The 16,585-nt window shown below is 40.3% G+C and overlaps 1 protein-coding gene across 1 annotated transcript in view; it reads right to left on the bottom strand.

The window, feature by feature from the left end:
* LOC126293545 (acetylcholine receptor subunit alpha-like) overlaps positions 1 to 16,585 on the bottom strand; it is a 486,710-nt gene that overhangs the window by 81,658 nt on the left and 388,467 nt on the right. The window lies entirely within an intron of this gene.

Below are 16,585 nucleotides of genomic sequence, written 5' to 3'. Positions count from 1 at the left end.
ACCGCGGCCGATTAGGAGGAGCAAGCAAGGCAGTGAGTAGTAGGGATCTGTGAGCATGTCTCTACGAATGTTTATGAGGTGACGAACCCAACAGAGGTAGCAGACCGAGACTGGGTATTGGGGAACGAGAGCGCGAGGAAGTGCTGCACTTGGAGTTAGCCTGATGTCGGCTGCCCAAGGGTATATTGGAGGGTGTGGTGAGAGGTGTTAATGCCACAGACGGTACACAGGACGGAAGAAGAGGATGGGAGTTCTACCTGGGGTGGTAGAATGTAGGGAGATGCCATCTGCATAGCTAGAGACATAGTTCTGAAGGTAACCCAGAATTGCTTTAAAAGTGACAGAATGGAGCTCTTTTTGGTAAAGGGCTGGACACTCTGCACTTTCTATTAATGCGACTAATATCCACAAGAACGTATGAAGTGTGATATTGAAACGTCGCAAAGTTTCAGCAACAACTTTAGTTAAAGTGAGGAAATGCTTGGCACTATAGTTACAGTGTAAGACGGATTTAAATGTAATAAAAGGGCTTCACTACAAATTTATATTGATGTCTCCGTATTTGTACCTACTACTCCTTTCCTTGAAGTGTTTTCAGATAATTTGTGTTGTCACTGTTTTCCAGTGTGCTCTATTGCATTTATGTGGAAAATGTAAGTGAACAGAAGTGTTGTTAATTTAATTCCATTTATTGTTGTGCATTTTCTGGCGTTGATATCAGTATAGTTCACCGATCATTTGAATGGGTGCTGAGTCTTTGGGAAATGAGCAGTCAAAAGGGCCTTACATGTCACAATGAATTACTCTTTACTCACAGGATCAACACTTTATAGTGAGGCTGATGGTCCTAATTATTTGCAGTCATCAGTGTTGGGAGGATGAGTATTAAAGGGAGCCAAAAGCGAGCAGTTAATTTTATTTAGTTTGGAAAATAACAGGTGTTCCATTACATTCGGTGGCCCTGACAAGGGATCAGAATCATAGGGAAATCGAAGGGGAGAAATTAAGTAAATACCTGTTTGGGTACACATTGGATTGAATGAACGGAGGAAAGAAGAAGAAATAGTGAGAAGGAAAGAAAGAAGCTGTCAGAAATTAATGCAGACAAAAACAGAACGAATAAAATTGTTGGCATAGATGGCTATGGAGACGAAAGAGAGGAATAGAGTGAGGAAAGGAATAGGAACGACAGGGAACAGGGAGTGGAAAGGAAAAGGACAGAGAGGACGGCAGACAAAGAAAATGGAGGTAACAGATCACAGAAGCAGACTGTCAGAGAAAGACAGGGAAGATGGCTGAGAAAGAATGCCAGAATAACGAACAGGAGTGAGAAAGACTGTAAGTAGGCTGTTTAGGTTTTCTTGTTGGTAACGCCACATAGCGCTCGGTATGAAAAAATAACTGGCTGTGCCGTGTGCAGTCTGTCTTTAGTCTGCATTGTTGTCTGCCATTGTAGTGTTGGGCAGAGGCAGCTGGATGCTAACAGCGCGTAGCATTGCGCAGTTGGAGGTGAGCCGCCAGCAGTGGTGGACGTGTTGAGAGAGATGGCGGAGTTTTGTAATTTGTAAGACTGGATGTCATGAACCACCATATATATTTTGACTATTAAGGTAAATACACTGTTTATTCTCTATTAAAATCTTTCATTTGCTAACTATACCTATCAGTAGTTAGTGCCTTCCGTAGTTAGAATCTTTTATTTAGCTGGCAGTAGTGGCGCTCGTTGTATTGCAGTAGTTCGAGTAACGAAGATTTTTTGTGAGGTAAGTGATTTGTGAAAGGTATAGGTTAATGTTAGTCAGGGCCATTCTTTTGTAGGGATTATTGAAAGTCAGATTGCGTTGCGCTAAAAATATTGTGTGTCAGATTAAGCGCAGTCGTGTATAAATTGTTCCAAGGGGACGTTTCATATGTCGACCCTTAGCCAAGGATACCTCACTGGAATCTTCTGATTTTTTTCTTGTAGTTTGTGTAATTAGTGTAGCTTTTGTTTATTGCTAGCGCGTAATCATAGAATTTCCTTTGTAGTTGCAGTCTTTCATTGTTGTACAGTAAAACAGTTGTGGCATGCATGTAGTTTTGCACAAAGTATTTCGCAGCTGCGCTTGCAATTAACTAGATATTATTTTCAGTGATATGTTAATGTGTTCTCTTATTTTTGCTTTTCAAATTGTGCTTTTTTTGTGTTGTCGTGTGAAATATTGTGACAATAATGGCGTGTGAAAAACGTAATACGAGGCTCCAAAGTAAACTGAGAAATGACAGTGAAGACGAAAGCAGTGTGTTAGCGCCACCATGTAATGAATTAACTAATGTTCAAAGTAGTAATTTGGTAATTGTGCATAGGGAAATGGAGCGGGTTGCAAATAATGGTGTAGGCAGTGAAACAATTAGTGAACAGGAAAGCGTTATCGATCGATCGGTCGGCAACAGTTCGCCTCAGGATTCCGAAATGACAGGACACAATATTGCAAATACTGTACATTCAGGTTTTGCGTCCTCACCGTTTTCTCAAATAAGTCAAGACACATTTTCTGTTTTTGGCTCTGAGCACTATGGGACTCAACTGCTGTGGTCATTAGTCCCCTAGAACTTAGAACTACTTAAACCTAACTAACCTAAGGACATCACACACATCCATGCCCGAGGCAGGATTCGAACCTGCGACCGTAGCAGTCGCACGGTTCCGGACTGCGCGCCTAGAACCGCGAGACCACCGCGGCCGGCACTTTCTGTTTTTCAAACTGCGAATATTGCCGGTGCAAATGGATTGCCGAATAGGACTAAGGAACATGTTTCAGACACCAGTGCATTGTTATTACAGTTAATGTAACAAATGGGACAAAAGCTTCAAAAGTTTGACACAATGGAACAAAATCTTCAAAAGTTAGACACAATGGAACAAAATCAGAGACAAACACAGCAAAAGCTTCAAAAGTTAGACACAATGGAACAAAAGCTTCAAAAGTTAGACACCACGCTTGAACAAACACGTGAAGATTTAACTAATAAGTTACATAACATTGAATCGAAATGTCAAAAAGTCTGTAATGACGTAAAAACACAAATTTGTGAGCATTTCCAACCTATTTTTTCGCGGCATGAAAATGCATTACAGAATCACGAAGCAGCCGTAAAAGAACTGCAAACTATTGTTCATGAAAATCATGAGACCTTGCAAGCTAAAATTGACTCAGTTGCATCTACCGATTCGGTTACGCAACTTGCAAAAACTCAAGCGAACTTAAAGGACACAGTAGATACTCTGAAAATTGGTTCAGAAAGACACACAGAGGAAATAATTTCACTGTCGGATAAAGTAGCCGAACTTTCAGATCAGTTCACTAACTTATCTACGAAGGTAGATGATGATCTGAATGACACAAAACCTGTAGCCTTCACTGACACTGAAGAGTATGAACAAATTAGGGAATTCAAACAGAATCAAAATCAAATCAATACACAGTACAAAAGAGAAATGCGGGAAGTACAAGATCAGTTGGCTCAAGTAATACACCAGTATGGGAAGAGGGACATAGCAATACAGAACAACCACAAAATAATAACACAGGGCATTTCCGAAATCATGAAAGTAATTGGCAAAGTACACCGAATTTTGAGATGGAACAGCCGAAACGACGTAACAATGACCGATATGCGACCCGCCGACACGATGATTTTGACTATAAGCTGTTCATTACTACACGTAAATTCAAAACATTTAAGAATTCTGGCAACGACATTCATCCACAAGCGTGGCTCCATCAATTCTCTCATTGTTTTCCTGCCAACTGGTCGCTAGAGCACAGATTAGAATTTATGTGTGGCTATTTAGAGAATGAACCAGCTGTAAGAATGCGATCGGTCATTCACGATTGCCACAGTGAAGGAGAATTTTACCATGCCTTCCTCTCAGAATATTGGTCCCAAGCCACACAAGACCGAGTAAAACATGGCATCATAATGATGAAACATTTCGAACAATCTGAATTTTCCAGTCTTGTCAAATATTTTGAAGACATGTTACATAAGAATCAGTATCTTTCAAACCCATACAGCCCCTCAGAACTCATCCGCATTTGCTTAATCAAATTACCTGAACATTTACGACAGATTATTTTAGCAGGACGATGCAAAGACGACATTGAAGCTTTTCAGGGACTGTTACAAGAACTGGAAATTGACACTGACAATCGCGGAACGCGAAAGCAGGAGCACAACACTTACAGGTCACACCTGTCACAATTCCGCGATGACAGAAATAATACACGACAAGGCTATTCTCACAATACAAATCGTGACTAAACAGACACCACCCGTATGACAACCGTTGGCAGAGTAGTAATTATTACAGGGAAAGATCACCTCTCCGCGGTAATGACTATCACAGAGACAATCAGAGAAACAGACAATATGGAAACCCAAATAATTATTATCAAGGGAGACGGAATAACTTAAGACGCAACGGTCCAGCGCGCAGTTACGATTCAGGGAGAAATTCTCCACCACGTGACTGACAAGAAAGAAACTATGGAATCTACCGACATGACGACACACGATATGATCGTAACGACAGACCTGAATTGCAGCAGAACTGGCGGGATTCAAACAGAGCAGGGCCCTCTCAACAAGGTGAATTTGTAGAAGTTAGGTCTCCTAATCCCAATAACGGCGAGCGCCAACAAAGAGACAGACAATGACTCCCACCGCAGGCAGCCGCGTGCGCCGGCTGGCTCAGAGAAAATTAACAGACGCTAACCTTGAGAAAAATTCCAGTATTATTTACTGACGTTTACCGCATGATAATTACGTTCAAGTTGAAACTCTGAGTACTAGGAAGAGTAAACGTTTACATCACAATTCACATGTAAAACCGTTTATTGAAAGATAATCTGCTTTTTAACTTAGTCTTTGCCATAAAACTTTTCACTTCATGCCACTAGTACAATCTGTCACACTGAGAAACTGTTAACATCCAACAATGATTTGAAGTTAACTATCCAGTCTAGAACCTAGGGAACATTTTTAAACAGAAATTACGAGTGCATTGTTATAGTGAACAGACGACACAGTATTGTTATTTGTACATTCTTGCTTGTTAGTTGCACGATTACGTAACGACTATAAGGCTTACACACTTAGAACATATACTGTTAATGAGGTTTTAATGCAACATTTTGGTTTACTTGAAAATAAATTCTGGATTTAAAGTTCTTTCTGTGAGATTAAAGATGACTTAGCATTTGGTTTCTTTGATAGCTACACGATTATATCACGACGCTACTAATATGTGACATGATTTACATTGTTGCTTTTGCGGTGTATCTGTTTTATATCTGCACAGTTTTTCTGTATTATTCTGGAAAGTAAAACATGTTTTAGTAGTAACGTTTGTGGTATAGCTACAATAAGACAGCCTTTTCTGTAGCACAACAATACGTTACAGTACAGTACTTACTTCATCAGAGCAATAAGCGTAGTAAAACGATATCTATACGCAAAGCACTTTACTATTATTTATCATGAGGTAAGTACATTGACTTCTGCAGAACGTAGCTTTCGGAGGACAATAACTACGACACTTCCACAGAGATTGTCTTACAGCAAGACGCACATTTAGCGCTACAGGACACGCATTAAACTATTTATATTTCAACATATTTGAATTACAAAGAAAGTTTTCCGTGATACATTTCATTCCATTGCTGTAATCTGTAACACCTGAGGATATAATTACATTAATTCTCAGGGGGGTACACGCTTACTTTGTGTACCATGTGTTTGGCAAGCACAAGGAGCCCTAGCTAATATGGTATTTGTTTATACAACTTTACACATCGGTACCATATTTCTGTAACACATAAATTACACAGCTATCTGATCGTTTAACTGAGAGAAACAAACATTTATTATACTACATCAGTGACAGATGTTTACGTAATTACACAGTTGGATAACTTCACACTTACGAAATTGTATTTTTTTCTGTACTTTGTGAACTGTTCATATTTTTTAGGAACCATTGTGATACTATGAGAGCTTTGAATGACATATTTGGTATGGGATCACGATTTTTAAAGTACGGTTGAGGTAGATGACACTTTTGACATGAGCAGAAAATTTTTATTAGGTTTTGAAATTATTGGAGGAAGCTACGACGATTTAGAGAGTTCACTGAGGTGTTATGATGTTATTATTACGACGACGATGTGAATTATGCTGCTGAAGTATGTTTAAGCTGATGCTATATGAGTTATTTGGTTATGCTACGTATCTGTTATGATGAAATATTGAAGAAGTGTCGACGAATATATATGGGTGTAATAAGGTAAGAAATAATTATTAGTGGTTAGGGACTATGATTTGTGAAAAAGGATGTTGGAAACCGAGAATCGTACTTTAAGAGTTATGAAATGAGTGTATATGCGTGAATGTATCACTATGCTGGCAAAAATTTTTGGATACAATTATATTTAAATGATTTTATTTCTACAGATTTGTAACGCAAATTCTTGACCTGTGAATTTTTTTTTATATGAGACTGCCACTGTAGCGGAAACTGGTGTCGTAAATATTTCGATAAGACAGTTAAGTGACCACCTGCATGTAATACGTCGTGGGCACCCAGTTGCGCGACAACCACCTGACAAAAAAAAGCCATTAGTGTGTGCCTGTCAGAGGCACAGGTGGAAAAAAAGAGGCCATTATCCTCGCTATTGAGATTCCTTTGTAGAAAGCATCGCAAATACTACACGCCCAAACTTGAAAACATATGATGACACTGTGGAGCTCTTAATTTATGATATTTACTAAAATGCCTAACGAAACGATGAGAAATATTACACGGCTATTGTCTTGCTAGTTGAGAGAAATGCCATATGGATTGCTTTATATATTTATTTACTCATTTTGTTTAATATCTAGTTTCTTTTTGCAACGCAGCATTGTTTAAATTAAAATGTAATACATGTACTAATATAACTACTTTCTGTCTACAGACCCAGTAAAGAATCATTTTATGATGTACTTCCTTAGAAAAGAGAGCACAAATAGACATTTCCCTTCACAGGACTTACAAAAATAATTTTTTTTATGATTTGGTAACTTATCTTCTAGTGTATGTTCTAGTGATGCAACACTCTAGTGTTAAGATGTGACATAGGTATTACACATTTTTACTGTAATATTTTTTCTGTTTCAGCTTTGTCATGTTTAGATATAAATTATTACATTTATTGCTGCTCACTATGCTTACTTGCATTTTTTTTGTCATTGCTGTTTGTATTAATTGTTTTGTGCCGCTGCTTTGCCTCGTCCCTTAGTTTAGCATCTGAGCTCAGTAGATTTAAGTTAGCTTAAGAGGGGGTAGACTATATAAGAAACTAAATATGATGATTTGGAAGAAATTCATTGAGAAGCTATAAGAAAATGGTTTGGCTATAAGAAATGGTCTGGCCAAAAAAGTAGTGTACAGTGGAGAAAAACTATTTTTGAAAGAGGATGTGAGCAAAATACAGAAAGCATGCTTGGATAGGATATTTTTGGTGGAAACAAATGTTGAGATATGACGAAAGATCTACAGAATGAAGTTTTGGGTTATACTGCAGTCCCAAACGTTACACTGAAAACAAACCCCGTCCTTTCCTTTTGTGTTATCCCACTATGTGTTTGTGTACCCTTGTGTATTTATGTTCTTCCTGTCTTTATATGTTCATCTGATAAGACTTATGTTGTAGAATTTTCTAATATTCAGCTACATTCACTATGATGAGGAATACTGTTATCCTCAAATATAATTTGCATTAATAATATGTCGTTTTCTTTGTAAATATGTTTAGAAATTATTTATTCTGTTCTGTTTTAATGCTCATGTGTGAAGTTGATGTTTCAAAACTTATTCTGATCTTTTATGTATGTACTTATGTCGTAATTTTTGTAACACTGATGTATTTGCTATTTCGATTCTTTTGTAAATCCTATACTACTGCAAATGTTATCTGTATTGTTATGTTCTTTAAAGATGTATTTTGTACCTTTGTTATTGCATTCTTGTGTTATAAAATTGTAATTGACACCAGTTCATCAAATTAAGTAACTTGTAAATTACATTTCACTGCACACGTTTCTGTTGGTCATAGTATATGGACAATATGTGAGAAGTAGGGACTGATAGTGTTTGCACATGTGTTAATAACTCAGCAAGGGACTGGTTAACAGCATTACTGGTTCTAAGGACAATTCCAAAAACTTTGTGAGTGGACAAGTGGTGGGTTATGGACTTGCTATGTTATCCGCAAGACTCTTCAATGGTGATTGTGCGCCTGCACAGTCAAACAGATGGCTGCTGGCCATCTCTACAAGGACTACAGTGGGTCTACACCTTTGACGACCCACTGGTACCATTATTTCTACAATGACTGCAATGGGTCTGCACCTCTGGTGGCCCACCAATACCGTAATCTCTACCAGGACTACAAGTGGTCTACTCTGTGATGACCTACCTACCAATATTCTTCAAAACTTCGACTGACTCTGCTGTGGGTTTGCTCTGTTGTGGCCCATTACCTGTCTGCATGTCAAGAGTCAGCACTGTCTTTCGTTGGAAGGACAACACTACTTCTTCAAGACTGCTTAGAAATCCACTACTTCCAAGTGCAATTTCTTTTATTGCTCAGACTTTGAAAAAAACACTGCAATTTTACTGTGATGAACGGTCAGGACTGTCTTTATGGACTGTGAGAAAATTTTAGCTTCTGACCAACATTGTATCAATAAGTGTGTGTATTTGATATCTTTGTTATAGTAATTATGAAAAATTTTATCAAATCATTATTGGCCACTGCCCAAAACAATTTGTAAAAATTTTTTGTGGGGAGCATGGGGGCTATGTAAGTAGGCTGTTTAGGTTTTCTTGTTGGTAACGCCACATAGCGCTCGGTATGAAAAAATAACTGGCTGTGCCGTGTGCAGTCTGTCTTTAGTCTGCATTGTTGTCTGCCATTGTAGTGTTGGGCAGAGGCAGCTGGATGCTAACAGCGCGTAGCATTGCGCAGTTGGAGGTGAGCCGCCAGCAGTGGTGGACGTGTTGAGAGAGATGGCGGAGTTTTGTAATTTGTAAGACTGGATGTCATGAACCACCATATATATTTTGACTATTAAGGTAAATACACTGTTTATTCTCTATTAAAATCTTTCATTTGCTAACTATACCTATCAGTAGTTAGTGCCTTCCGTAGTTAGAATCTTTTATTTAGCTGGCAGTAGTGGTGCTCGCTGTATTGCAGTAGTTCGAGTAACGAAGATTTTTTGTGAGGTAAGTGATTTGTGAAAGGTATAGGTTAATGTTAGTCAGGGCCATTCTTTTGTAGGGATTATTGAAAGTCAGATTGCGTTGCGCTAAAAATATTGTGTGTCAGATTAAGCACAGTCGTGTATAAATTGTTCTAAGGGGACGTTTCAAGACAGAGATGGCAATCAAATCAAAGTAGGGCCAGAAGCATGCAAGAAAAAACTGAGACAACAACTATGACAGAAAGTAGGAGAGATAGGAGGCGAATTAAAGAGACTGAGCGGAGAACTGAGGACATGCATAAAAAGTGGACTAAAGTAGTGGAATATGATAAACTTAGGGAATTACGAAGTACATAAAATTGAAAAAAATAAGTCATGTCTGGAAGCTGAAAATACAATGGTTGTGTGTTGAGGCATGATCAGTAGGCTAAACAAGAACGAAAGTTTTTCATGGAAAAGACTACTGCATCCAATCAAATTGCTGCAGTAATTTCAGATGCTGTACGAGATGGAGGAATGCTAGACAGAGAAATAATACGCTGCACTGTAACAAGACTGACAGTAGAAGCTAAACGAAGGCCACCTGCCAAAGTAAAGAAAAAAATTAATTTAAGAAATAATTCGAGGAGCAATTCCAGTCACAGTCCAAATAGCTACTCTGTAGGTGAAACATGCATATTTGCAAATGCTACAATTCCTGTCTGAGGATGCAAATGCGGTTTTTTCTGCAAATGGTCCAGAGAGCTAGCTGCTTGGATGAAGCACAGGAGGGAAAAGATTTTGTTTTCACCATGAGAGCTTGCAGGGCACTCTCACTTCTTATTCGGTGTCATGTCTCTTCGTGTTCTTAGGGAAGATGATCTTCGTTGCAGTTTGACTTCATACATCACGACGAAACGGTGGGCAGTAGTTAATACTCTGGCTTGCATACTCTAGGGAAGCAATAACGGTAAGCTTTACCTGTATTCAAAGGAATAGGGTGCCGATTTAAACGACTGCAATAAAAGAAAGGCGACGGTGGGGAAAGGAAAGCGCGTTTTTCACGCGGAACCTGAGCGGAAACATTTCCGCGGTCTCACTCCGTAGGCAGCCGCGGCCAGGCAGACTGAGTGGCCGGCGGTAGAGCAGAGGAAGCCGGCGCGACAGCCGCGTGGGGCAGCTCAGTGGCGCCCAGGCGCCCACACTCTCTAACGAGTTTATGGCCGTTCTTTGGAAACTTCGAGGTAACGAGCTTTTTATGGAGGCGTGTGGTTCCATCCTGGTCTTGTTGTTAGCAAAAGACATGGCGTAAAGAGGCTGCGAAGCTGAATTTTTTTTCCTTTTCTCCAAATTAACTTTAAAGACGCTGACCGGTCAAATCGGTGTATGCAGAGCAAGGGGCACCTCCGAATGCCGCGCTCCAGCTCGTGATTGGCTTGTGGTAAACTGGGCGAAGTCTAAGATGTAAATGGGCTTTTGTAACCGAGATAAGGAGGAAAGCGGACAGAAAGAGAAGATCCCTCTTGTACAGACGCTTCGCTAGTAGAGAACTGCGGGCCTGTACGTAAACGGTGAGACTTGTGTCCTTTGTTAGTGTGCCACATAGAGCCGGTGTCAGTCACCTTCTGAGCCATCAGAGTGAAAGTGTTGTTTATAAAAATTCTCTATTTGAACTAGACTGAACTGCATGTGACTGCTTTAGTCTTGAATAAAACTTGCATCTGACTGCGTATTTAACTGAACTGAACTTCATCTGACTGCATGAAAATATTGTTGCAAAATTAATACTCAAAATACGCATCTGACTGCATGACAGTTTAGTGGTAAAAGTAAACGAAAGTGACCAACCTGCATCGGCCTGCCCTGCGTCTGTGGACTTGGCTCGTGCACTCCTTCCCGCTTAGCCGATAATAAAACATATATGCAACTCCGCCGTAGTGCAATGGCATAAAATTGTCGTTCTAGATAACTTTACTCATTTTGGCGCTGTTTGTTACTTAATAAAAATTCTGTCCTGATCTGAATAATTTGCCAACTGTGCAATGGCATATAGATTATTTTACTCTGATAAATGAAATTATTAGCTTTACTGTAATGTACCTTTTGGTTCAGTGCAAGCACAGAATGCGGAGAACGACATAAGGTGTGAGATGAAACTCTAATTTTATCTAAAAATATTTATTGTTCAAACTTTTAAGGCACATGTGAAAAACTAAAAAAAATTTCTATAGCATGGATTTACCAGAAAGTTTCACAAAACGCTTATTGCATCAACAATGGGATTTCTATCTAGCTTTTAGACATTATTTAACCAAAGGAAACCTATTTTATTAATTATTCTTTCTAGTTTCTCCAGGTATGTGCCGAGTTTCACTCAATATATAGCTTATCATGTGCGTGGCGCCAATTCTTACTTTGATGCTGTCACGACCCGGCTGCCTCCTGCAGGCATCTAGCTCCGACTCGAAACACGTCTGCTGTCTGTGCGCATCTCCTCACCACTACTCAAACTCTTACCGCGTGCAACTAGCTCTGTTAGCTGTCAAAGATCTTACTTGCGGTTGGGAACTATCGACATTTTTCACTGGCTCCATCCTGATCGACTCTCAGCACATACCTTTCAAGAGGTACTGCTTCTAGCATCAGGCACACAACGAGTGATGCGTGAGTGTACTTATTTGTCTTGAGGCGGCCGTCTAAACATTTGACATATTCTGTCACTCGCAGTCGTGGCAGACCAGCCGACGGGTCCACCTGCACACTGGAATGCATCGGGGTAGGCCTCATAGGGAAGTACCTGCGTCCCTAATTACCCGAACGCTTGACCGCGCCATTAGTAAGAGACTGCGGCCGTCAGTGACTCCAGTCGCCGAACGCTTCGTGGTGTGACGCCCCGACCACCAGAAGGGTCAAGTATTCGCTGCTACAGCGTAGGGCTCCAACATATGTTTCTCAGCACCCTGTTCTTTCGAACCATATTTTTCTTTTATTGGAATGGTAGAGTACAGATGCTCGATTGTGGGGTAGTTGTTGTCCCATACCTCGCATTCACGTGCATCAAGTCAGATAGAGCCATTAGTGTTCCGATTAGTGTCGTGTTTCGCTCCATAGCTGATAACTTTGTCCACCATAGACCCCATGTTAGTGATAGCTTCTGTCAAATAAAGATGTTTGTGTGACTTTTCTTTAGTCATTTTTTGTCTTGTTATGTTGAGATTGAATAAATCTGTTGTCATGTACATCACAACTTCTCCTGTGTTCTGATTACATTACCGTGCCATTCTTATTAAAGTCTAGATTCTAAAGGACAGTAGCAAGCTTGCAACCATACTGCAAAATTTTTCCATCTAGACCCAGGTATTAGCATTGACAGTAAAAGATCATTGGAAGGGGCTTTCCCTTTTCTTGAGAATACAGACTCTTTGAAGAGGCAGGCAGCTGAAAGAAAAACGGAAGAGTCAGAAATGGAAAGTGGTCGCCTAATATGAGAGCTACCTGCGTAGAAAGCAAAGATCACAGAAAGGAGCCAAGACAAGAAAGATAAGGATCAAATGCAAGAATTCGGCTGGGAAAATATGTGTGTCCGTATCCCAGAAATTAATATTTGTCTTCACGCCTTATGGCTTGAGAACGGCTGAGGAGATGCCAATAGAACCAGTGAAGGATATAGTAGAGCGACTGTGGTATAATACAGAAATCAAGATTAAAGTAGCTGGGGAAAAAAATCAAATACCTTATGGCTTGGGATTCAGCAGTTCTGTAATCTTGGCGAAATGGTGAAATAAAGGCGGCGAACGGAAAGGGTAGACGTGTTCCCTGTTCCCATAAACCATATTGTTAATGCTTTGGCTTACTAGACAGCGAAGGTCACTGGGCAAGTGTTTTGTCAAGTAGAAGTGGGAGGAGTAACGTGGGATATGGATCTTCTGGTTATAGACGTTTTACCTTCCCCAGTTATTTTAGGCATTGACTGGATGATCAATGCGACAGTGGGCCTTGTCTTCAGGAGAGATGGGTTAAATTTGAAAGATAAACAAGTTCAGTTCTTAGAACTGAAACAGAAGGTACTGAAGCTGTCCCACTGGACGATCTAGAAGTTACCCACAACCATTTTGCACAGAAAAAAAGGAATATGATGGACAATTAGCTAGAAGAAGTTTTCTGATTAGCATTGGTCCATAGAAAGCTATTCTTGTACCGCCTAGGAGGCTTAAGGAGTGCCACTTGCAAAAAAAAGCATGACAAGATCTGTTATAGTGCAAAGAAGCAGCTACCAAGGTTACCAAACAGATGGAAGTCTGAGATGTCATAGAAAAGAACAGTGGGCCCTATTTAAATCGACGAGTCACAGAAGACAAAGGGAATGGTGAGATGTGATCATTCCTTGATGCTAGGACACTGAACAGATACCTATACACAGAGCACAAGGGACCAGCCACAAGATATGACAGAAACACTACAGAAGTTGAATGGAGCCAAGTTCTGCTCTTCAATGTGATTAAGCTTAGGTTACTGGCAAGTTAGTCTAAACAAGGAATCAAGATTCCAAACAGTGTCTACTTTCGAAGGAAGAGCCTATCAAATTACTGTCCTCTCATTTGGACGAAACTTATCTACTGAATTATGTACTGGGCGAACTAAGAAAATCTGTATGTTATTATGTAGACGATGTCCAAGTGGCAGCAGCCATGTGAATATGCCTGCTAGTGTTCGTCCTGATCCAGAGTCATTGACAAATTCGCCCCCTCCTAGGAACAGAAATCAACTCCAGAGTTTTCTATTAATTTCAACTGTAAATTCATAAACGTGTTGGATTTCACCGATCTGGACCCAACTGGGCTGCTGAAGATGAACTAAAATGGTCGTGATGAGCTAATTGGTAATTTGTATTGGAGGATACAAAGGCTGGACTGATGCACCAACTTCTTCCGTATCACTTAGATTTCTATGTGCCTGTTTGTTTAGGCTACCCGTAAATTGCAGCCTAGAGCGTTAATGAGATGAGCTTTCATGCTGCAAGACTTCAAGACAGTGTACTGCCCTGGTTAGGAAACATGGTCGACTATGTTCTGTCATATCTACCACCAGCTGCTGATGAAAAATCAGCTACGTGCAAATGAGATGACAAGAGAGTGTGCATTGGTCTTTTGACCCAATCATCACTACAGAAGCGAATTAAGGGAAACTGTTTAGCTTACCTGAGGAGCGGAATCCAAAGTAGGGGAAGTTTCGAGAGATACTTATACAACGAATTGTAGTGGATAATGTGAGTGAGAGTACCCAGGTGTCCCCGTCACAGGTCCCACCCAAGTGACAACGAATGGGAGGGATGCCTGCCTACGCTAGTGTGGAGAACACTTCAGAAATATGGCCATTTCGTTGCTAGAACAGTTGCTAAAATTTTATCGAAGCCAGCATATGTAAATGACGCATGTTGAAAATCCTGGTGGGATGTGAAGTTCGCCTGTAAACAAAACCAAGCAACCTAAAGGAATGGGCGAGGGAGAAATGCAAAGTATTTCCACAAAGGAAGTGTTTCAGTTGGTGTTCGTGTGGAATTAAAGGGGCCTCTCCCATGGGGAAAAGGCAGGACGAGTAATTTTCTTGAAATTGGTTTAACTGCACCTCTTGCACTGTGCAACAACTGGCGCGGTCACTAACTGTGTGACAGAAAAATACTGTCAGAGAGTGAGGCAACTGCAGGTGGTGTTTCCTGATAATCGTCCCAATTCGTAAGCCGAGTGAGGAAGACAAGAAACCGTTGTGGAGGCACCAGACTGTACTCAGTCCTCAAAATATCTTCATTAGTGTTATTTTAGGCTGAAGTTGTAAAAGATGATGGGCCAACAATTTCAAATAACTTCATCACATTTCCTTTTCTTTCGTTCTTAACATTTCCAGTATTATTTTATGTTTAAAAAATCGTCCCCTACAGTTTTACGTCTCATAGTTGGTATTTTATTTTCTCTCTTAAGTTGTTTTTGAATGGAAAATAGGTAATTGTGTTTTTTGAGAGACACCGCTTCTCTTTCGACTGTCCTTCTAGCTTTCGATTTGAGGCAGCGGCAGAATTGCGCGAGTCGCTGCAGCACAGTTACTGCTCTATAAACTTTTATTTTAATAAAGGCTCACTTGGTGTTCGGTCTAAGGATTCATCAGCTTTAGCCCTTTAGTCGGCCAGCAGAGTTCGCTAGAGGTTCCACAGTCGCACACAGTCGGCATTCTGCATCACTGTCATGGAGTGCAAGCACTGTTAAGGAAACATTACATAAAATTACTGAGGTCGGCGGCAGAAAACTAATTCAGAAAACTGAAAAAAACACAATGTGTTAAGTTCGAATTCTTTGACACAAACGACAGAAAAACATATTTGAATTTGTGATCTTTAAATAAAGTTGCGCAGATTGATGGCAATATGGCTTCAACGTGTGATGTGGCGTAAAGAATGGCAGCTAAATCTAAATATAGATAAATGTAAATTAATGCAGATGAATAGGAAAAAGATTCCCGTAATGTTTGAATACTCCTTTAGTAGTGTAATGCTTGACACAGTCACGTCGATTAAACATTTGAGCGTAACATTGCAGAGCGATATGAAGTGGGACAAGCATGTAGTGGCGGTTGTGGGGAAGGCGGATAGTCGTCTTCGGCTCATTGGTAGAATTTTGGGAAGATGTGGTTCATATGTAAAGGAGACCGCTTATAAAACACTAATACGACCTATTCTTGAGTACTGCTCGAGCGTTTGGGATCCCTATCTGGTCGGATTGAGGGAGGACATAGAAGCAATTCAGAGGCGGGCTGCTAGATTTGTTACTTGTAGGTTTGATCATCACGCGAGTGTTACGGAAATGCTTCAGGAACTCGGGTGGGAGTCTCTAGAGAAGAGGAGGCGTTCTTTTAGTGAATCGCTACTGAGGAAATTTAGAGAAACAGCATTTGAGGCTGACTGCAGTACAATTTTACTGCCAACGACTTATATTCCTCGGAAAGACCACAAAGATAAGATAGATTAAGGCTCGTACAGAGGCATATACGCAGTCATTTTTCCCTCGTCCTATTTGGAACAGGGAGAGATGCTAGTTGTGGTACGAGGTACCCTCCGCCACGCACCATATGGTGGACTGCGGAGTATGTATGTAGAAGTAGATGTAGATGTCTTTGAAACATCACATTAAATACCGTCAGCAGTGTTGCCAACTGTACGCTTATACCCTGGATAGTCTGAGCTGCCTGCGTACTCTTTTCCTGTCTTACACGATGAGCAGAAGAAGGAAGAGACGTTAACAATGTCTCAGTCATTTTTCAACTGCGA

The sequence above is a fragment of the Schistocerca gregaria genome, chromosome 10 (assembly GCF_023897955.1).
Source record: "Schistocerca gregaria isolate iqSchGreg1 chromosome 10, iqSchGreg1.2, whole genome shotgun sequence".
In the NCBI taxonomy this organism is placed as follows: Eukaryota; Metazoa; Arthropoda; class Insecta; order Orthoptera; family Acrididae; genus Schistocerca; species Schistocerca gregaria.
The sequence above is the reverse complement of the archived record's forward strand: the minus strand, read 5'-3'. Positions and strand labels throughout refer to the sequence as shown.